The 7491-nt window shown below is 40.4% G+C and overlaps 1 protein-coding gene across 3 annotated transcripts in view; it reads right to left on the bottom strand.

The window, feature by feature from the left end:
* LOC124354481 (G protein-activated inward rectifier potassium channel 3-like) overlaps positions 1–7491 on the bottom strand; it is a 164242-nt gene that overhangs the window by 87882 nt on the left and 68869 nt on the right. The window lies entirely within an intron of this gene.

The following is a 7491-nucleotide window of genomic DNA, read 5'->3' as shown; positions in this document are numbered from 1 at the left end:
CACATTTCATCTTTAAATCTTTCTCGTAATTTCAAATTTTTGATTTGTGAGAATACTTTTTATTGAAAATTGTTGTGCGTTCCCTAACAGCATTATTTCTTGTGCCTTTTTATATTGGTTCATTCTAACTTTAACTCTAATTTAATAAAATTCCATACACAAATTCTAATAATTAAGCAATATTGTAAGGGCATGTTGGGTTTGTTTAAGCCAAATCGATGCATCTGTTTCTTTGGCTTTATATTTTCTTTAGTGTCTACAAGGACACGAAATAATAAGATCCTTACGCTTTTAGAAAGTTTATTATAACTTATTTAAATCAATTAATTATAATATCTTCTAAACCCATTGTGAATAAATGATCTTTACTTTGAACTTTTCTAGGCTCTGTTCCATGGCAGTAAACTATCATCACAGGAATTAATTGATCCCGCGCAGAAGACAGGGTTATATTAGAGACTTAAAACCTTCCAACATAATAGCGCTGTGTCAAGTAAATGAAGCGACAATTGACGTGTTGGTGTCGACTTGGAGAAGACAAAGTCGCTAACAATAGAAGTACCACGCTCTATCAACTCGAACGTTCTTGGTGGACCACAAAGTACAGTGCTCTCGGAATACCGGCGAGTGCCAGAGAGTTGACGGATCGCGATACGGGCGTCATCGCGGGAACATGGCGGCAGAGACACCTGACCGCGCCAAAATTATAATTGGCTCACGTAAATTATTCATTGTGAGTTGTGTTAATCATGCCGAGGTGAGATGTGGACTGGACACAATGGGGGAACAGGCAATTGTGCCAACAATAACCTGCGAAATCTTTTTGTAAAGTTTAATTTGACAGTTTGTAACGTAATCAGAATTTTTCTCATCAATGTTTTCAACGCCAATGACAATTACTTGAAATAAATCAATTCAATCTTTAGTTTTAACCTTACAGCCAGCACGGCGTGCCAGCTCAATAAATAACTGTTAACTGACCCTCCAAGCCCTTTATCTCAATGGACCAAAATGGCGTGAAAGGAAGCAAAATAAAACACTAAATAATATTTATATTTCTAAAGTAGTGACAGCAAATACTTTCTTTTTTATGTAGTCAATTAAATCTGGAATTATGAAAACAGTTTATTTAACCCTCTTAGTCCCAAAGTGCGATTGATCGGGCTTATGCGGTACTGCTGAACAATGCCAAATATTTCTTAATAGACCTGAAATCAGGAAATAATCCTTCACAAGATATCGGTCAAATGAATAACAATTCAACGCCTACATACAATTTATTCCTCTTTGTTATTTACAAAGACAAGACACCTATTCCCGCCAGCGTACATCAGTTCGTCATATGTTAATTACTGTGCAAGGAACTCATGTTTTCAACAAATTGCAGTCTGCAGCTGCTTCACCGACCCAGTCTCCGGCATCGCAGTCACACACCCTCGCCACACCACTCAACACCCCCCTACCCGCTCATTCATCACACTACCGCACTGAAAAACCCCCTCGAACCCCCGCCTACTGCATCACACCCATTAGCAATCTCTACAAATACTTCCTCTTCATCAAACTCACCCGCTTTTCTGACCCAAATTCATTTAATACCCACACCTTCACCTGCCGCACCCGACAACCCCCCTCGACCCCCGCCCCATTACAACACACCCATAGCAATCTGTACAAACACTTCCTTTTTTCATCAACTCACCCGCTTTCTGACCTCGATGCATTGCTGCAAAGAAAATACACTTCTGAAGGAAGAAATAAAACGCCTACAGACCGAACTAAAATCCATAATTAGACCATTGCTATCGAGTCAGACCAGCGCCTTAGTCTATACACATCCGAAATTTTTGCATCCGCAACTTCCCAGTCATCAAAACCCGTAAAAACCAACGACGGTGCGGTACAGTGCGACCCAATCCCTCTAACCACCCAAGAAACTCAAACCCTTCCTGTTTCAATCCCAGTTCCTGACCATAGCAATGAAATTATAGACAGTTTAAAAACCACAGTAGAAGTATTGGAGGCTGAAGTTGAATGTTTGAAACTGCAACATACTCAGTGCGTCTGCAATAATCCAAATGAAACCTGGAAACTCGAAAAACGAAACAAAAACAAAAAAAAAAAACAAAAAAACAAACAATCCATTTCCTGTCCTTAAGCACCCCTCGAAACAGTGTAAACCAGGTAATTCACTAGCCTCCTAACCCACCTAAAGTTTCGAACCTGACACCATTTTCACCACCAAAGCCTACCAAAATTTCAATTAAATGTAAAAATAACAACCGAAAACACAAAACCTCTTCCACTACCTGTATCTAAACCCCATACCTTTCGAGTCGGTTGTGATCGAGGGAGATAGCCACGTCCGCCACATCGCTGGAATGAAATCCCAGCTCCTCTCTCGACGCGTTTTCCGTGACAGGGGTCTGCAAGCCTGGGGCGAGACTGCTTCAGATCACCCTCATCCCAACCTCAGCCGGTGACGAAAGGGACTCGATGCAGCGTCCTGATCGCCGGAACCAATGACCTTGCGGCCGGGGAGCAGCGGGAATATATACGACAACCTGGAGAAGAGGATCACGTCCGTAGCTTTCTCACAACAGGCTGATTGTCGCCACGCTGCCCCATCGTCACGACTTGCCCTCTACGCACGATATTAACCAGCACACCGCCCTCGTGAATGCCTATATAGAAGAACTGGATGCTAGGCACCACATCTCTGTCCTAGATATGAACAGACTGCAGCGGAAGCACTTCACGAGGCACGGGATGCATCTTCACACTAAGAGGGAAGTGGCAGCTGGCCAGACTCGTCGTGGAGGATCTTGGCGGGTTTGAGCGCCTCGCCTGCTGCGGCCAGGAAGGCTGAGGTTGTTCTGACACCCTCATTGCTTTCCCCACCAATGCTGCCGCCGCCGCCGCCACCACCGTCACTGCCGCCGTCACTGCCACCGCCGCCGCCACCACCGTCGCTGTCGCCGTCACTGCCACCGCCGCCCGCCACCGCCACCGTCACCGCCACCGTCAGACTCTATACAGTTGACTCCAGGGCCCCGATGCCGACTATATCTTGTGACGACGCCGTGAAGGAAGATGAAAGAAACGGCCCTGTTGTCCATTCTGCAGCTTCAAATTTACAAGAGCAAAGAATTGAGACTGTTTTTTTAGGGACCCCTCTTTAAATCAGCGGACAAAATTGGCAAAGAATCGCCATCAAAAACGAACAAACTCTAAAATTTACAAACAAATTGAACTGAAACTGCTTCATCAAAAATGCTCAATTCGCAACCAACAAATTGGAAGAAATTCAACTCATGTGCGAGGATCTCAAAACAGATCTTCTTGTTGTCACTGGAAAAACGGTTTCAACAGTGATAACATCGCACTGTGCAAAATTCCAAATTACAAATTGGCTTCCGCGTACTGTAGACCCTACTCCAAAGGAGGAGGGGTTGCTATTTTTATAAAACAAAATTTCAACGTTTGCCCCTTTCCGATCCAAGAATCACTCGAAAAAAAGATTATGAAGCAGTCGGAATCAAAAATTCAAACAGACAAATCAAAATTAGTAGTGATCGGAATATATAGGTCTCCCAGTGGAAACGAAGATATTTTTTTTCTCAAAATTCGAACAATTACTGACAGACCTGACTGATCAACATCAGGAATATGTCGTGATGGGGGGATTTTAACATTGAACGCGTTGGACAACACACACCATTCCACAGTTTCGATTAGTTGATTTACTTAGGTCATTCGACCTGGAGTTGTTAGTCAAAACTCCGACGAGAGTGACGGCTACAACCCAATCAGCTATCGGACAACATCATCACCAACCATCCAAGTGTCGCGGTGTCTGTGGTAAACACAGCTATATCTGACCACTACGGGCAAGAAAGCTGTCGTCAGTGGGAATGAAACTTGAAAGGGAGCCCAAAATTAACCAAACAATAAGAGACACAAGGCCAGAAAACATCGCTCACCTCAACACTTCCCTGTCAACAGAAAAGTGGAGTTTCCTTCACTCTTCTCAATCTGTAGAGCAGCAGTTCAAAATATTTAACGACGTCCTAAAATTTCCATATTAACACATGCTGCCCTACAAAAAACGATTAATATTTGCGAAAAAACGTCAAAAAACAGATGGATCACAAAAGGTATTTCTGGTCTCGAGAGAGAAAGTGAAATTTTTTTCTCTGAAATTAACAAACGTAACTTGTAATGAAAAATTTCAAAACATTCTTCAAAAAATACAAAAAAAAAATACAGGAAAGTGATCCAAGCTGCGAAAAGCATACATGTCTCCAAATCTATTCTATATTCTAAAAATATTTCAAAAACAACTTGGGACATCATTAAAAATAAAACAAAAGTTAAAAAACAAATCAAAATTAAAAATGGGAATATACTTGTGGAGGATGGAACTGAGGTTGCCAATCAGTTTAACGAATTTTTCGCATCCGTTGCTGTTGGGCAAAGTCCTCGGCCGTCTGAAACCGCAAGTACGTCCCTCGCGAAGACAGAGTCCAGCAGCCTCAATGTTGCTGACGCCTGTCACTGAGGATGAGCTTCACCGAATTATTCAGCAGCTCCCAGCCAAAAAGTCAAATGATCTTAATCTAATGTCCACATGGCTCATCAAACAATGCTGCAAGCATTTGGTGAGACCTTTAAACAAATTGGTAAATTCTTCATTCCAAACAGGAGTTTTCCCCTCCTCCTGAAAATTGCAAAAGTTGTTCCAATTTTCAAAAAAGACGATCAATTTTCAATCAATAACTATCGGCCTGTCTCAATTTTGCCAGTATTGAGCAAAATTTTTGAAAAGCTTTTTCTCATAAGAATGCTTCATTTTTTGGACAAATACAGTCAGCTCTCATATGAACAATTTGGATTCAGAAAGGGCAAATCGACGACAGACGCAGTAGTGAGTCTTGTCGATATGATTGTAGAGGGAATAGAATGTCGGAACCACACAATGAGTGTGTTCTTAGACTTGTCCAAAGCATTCGACTGTGTTGACCATAGCATACTGCTCGACAGACTTGGGTCCCATGGCATCAGAGGCGTGCCCCTTAAATGGCTTAGCTCATTTCTAAGTCATAGATCCCAAGTTGTTCAAATATCAAATCAATTGTCAAAACCAATAGAATGAGGTACGGTGTTCCCCAGGGATCCATTCCTCAGTCCTGTGCTTTTTCCTGCTTTATGTCAACGACATAGGATCATCACTTCTGCATGGAGGACTAGTGCAGTATGCTGATGATACGACTCTCTGTTTTAGTGCAAGATCAGTGAAGTGTATTGGAACAACAGGCCTTTGTTGACATCAATAACTGTGTACATACTTCCAAGCCTCAATCTCACAACAAACTCCTCAAAATCCAACGTTTTTAAATTTTGCCTTGCGCGATGTAGGCAACCATTGTGGATCTGCCGTCTTGTTAGCTGATTCCACACTGGAAGAAGTCCTCTCTTCAAAATTCCTAGGAATACACCTTGATCGAGGGTTGACTTGGATATGAACACATCAATCATGTTTGCGCAAAAATTTCCTCAGGCATTTATGTCTTGAGATCCTTAGCAAAATACTGCCAAGTCAGGTACTGATAACGGCGTTATTAATGGCTTAATTTACCCCCATTTGTCTTACGGAGTGGTCCTGTGGGGAACGTGCGCAAGCTCTCAGTTTCAGAGAGCATTCAAACTCCAAAAAAAAAGCTATTTCGAATAATTGCAAAAATAAAATTCAGAGAGTCGTGCAGGCAAGCTTTTAAGGAATTACAGCTGTTAACTCTCCCGTGTCTGTACATTTTAGAAACCACTTTGTTTTGTATGTATAAGTGTGCCTTAACCAGAGGCCGGGAACATACATACGCATGAGACACGAGGTAGAGAATTACTACGAACTGCAAGCCACAGAACAGTGGTTTTTTGAACACCTGCCCTCGCAGGCAGGTATTAATTTTATTAACAGACTGCCAAATTCAATAAAAAATTCCCCAACGCCCAGGCGTTTAAAAGGGCGCCTTAAACATCTCTTGGTGTCACAAGCATTTTATAATGCAGGGGAGTTTTTGGCATTTAACTGGGAGACCGCCCAATTACATGACTGATTCTGCTGTTTAAAGTGGGATATATTGGCGAAGGATGAAAGGTGCATAAGTGTAAAATTGTATGTGTAAATGAGAATTTTGTGGCATGAATGTAAAAAATTTTAGATTAAAATTTGTGACGTTTGCTATACAGTGTAATATTGTCGCTGCAATAAAGCTGATTTGATTTGATTTGATTTGATTTGAAATTAGAAGAATACCGGATGACGATACCCCAGAAAAACTGAAAAAATATTTATCCAGTTTTGACGCAACATTATAGAAGGAAATAAGTCGATTTCTGATAACCATAAAAAGAAACATATAGCCTAATCGAGGAAAAATAGTCGAAGGAAATCGCAGATGAAATCAGTGCACAAATTTTTTTAAGTGGAAATTCATGGTGTAATTTCAAGTCAGCCGTAAGGAATTTAGATAGTAATGAAAAAAAATTAATGTGTTCGCCTATTTTCATTGGTGTCTGTCTCCCTTGTTTACATTGATATAGTTAGTGGGCGTTTCAGTTTGAAAAAATGAGTCGTTCACGTATTAGAGAAAATACAATCCAATGTATAATAGACAATGATAAGTTTCTTAGTGAATGTGAATTTTGTGAAGTGAATTGTGTAGATAGCTCTACTGAGAGTAGCGTTATTGTAGATTCGTAGGCTGATCCTACTTTCAATCCTGACATACCCAGTACATCACGCCTTGAAAGTATATTATCATCATATGTTAACAGATCTGAGCTTTTTCGAATATGCAGTTATTGCGATATGTATTCTCAGTTTAATCATTTACTCAAATTCGTTTTTCGCCCACACACTGTAATTAATGATGTAATGTCGTTGTTTGTATCTTTAGACAACAATTATGGGTTTATGTATGATTGTTTAATATTTTAAAGTATTAAACTTATTAATTCATTTGTAACGAAATATTGAACTTTTGGCCAACTATTTTGTGATCTATCCAACATCCTAGGAACTGTATAATCACAATTGGCTGTTCACCCAGTCAAGACTGCCAAAGTTCAAACAGAAGTGACAAAAGGCTGACTGCCACCTTGTCCACTAATTTTCAAGAAAAATGATGATTGTTGGCTTTGTGACTGGTGCTAGTATTTTGAATACTCTACTCCTGTACTAAAGAACCTTTATTCTCAAATGTTGGAAAATCATCTCTATGTCTCAGAACGAATAATCAAAGATGTGCCATTGCGGGGAAGTGCCTAATTGATTAACTTAATTTTCTTCTTAATTAACTTAATTCAACTTAATTTTCCAATATGCTTTGCACAACCACAACCTGTGGTTTAAGTAAGTAGTCTTAAAAAGAACCCCATGATTCCTCATGTTTAATTAAATATTACAAACAACAGAGTTTGTATACAAAA

Source organism: Homalodisca vitripennis, chromosome 2, assembly GCF_021130785.1.
Source record: "Homalodisca vitripennis isolate AUS2020 chromosome 2, UT_GWSS_2.1, whole genome shotgun sequence".
NCBI lineage: Eukaryota > Metazoa > Arthropoda > Insecta > Hemiptera > Cicadellidae > Homalodisca > Homalodisca vitripennis.
The sequence above is the reverse complement of the archived record's forward strand: the minus strand, read 5'-3'. Positions and strand labels throughout refer to the sequence as shown.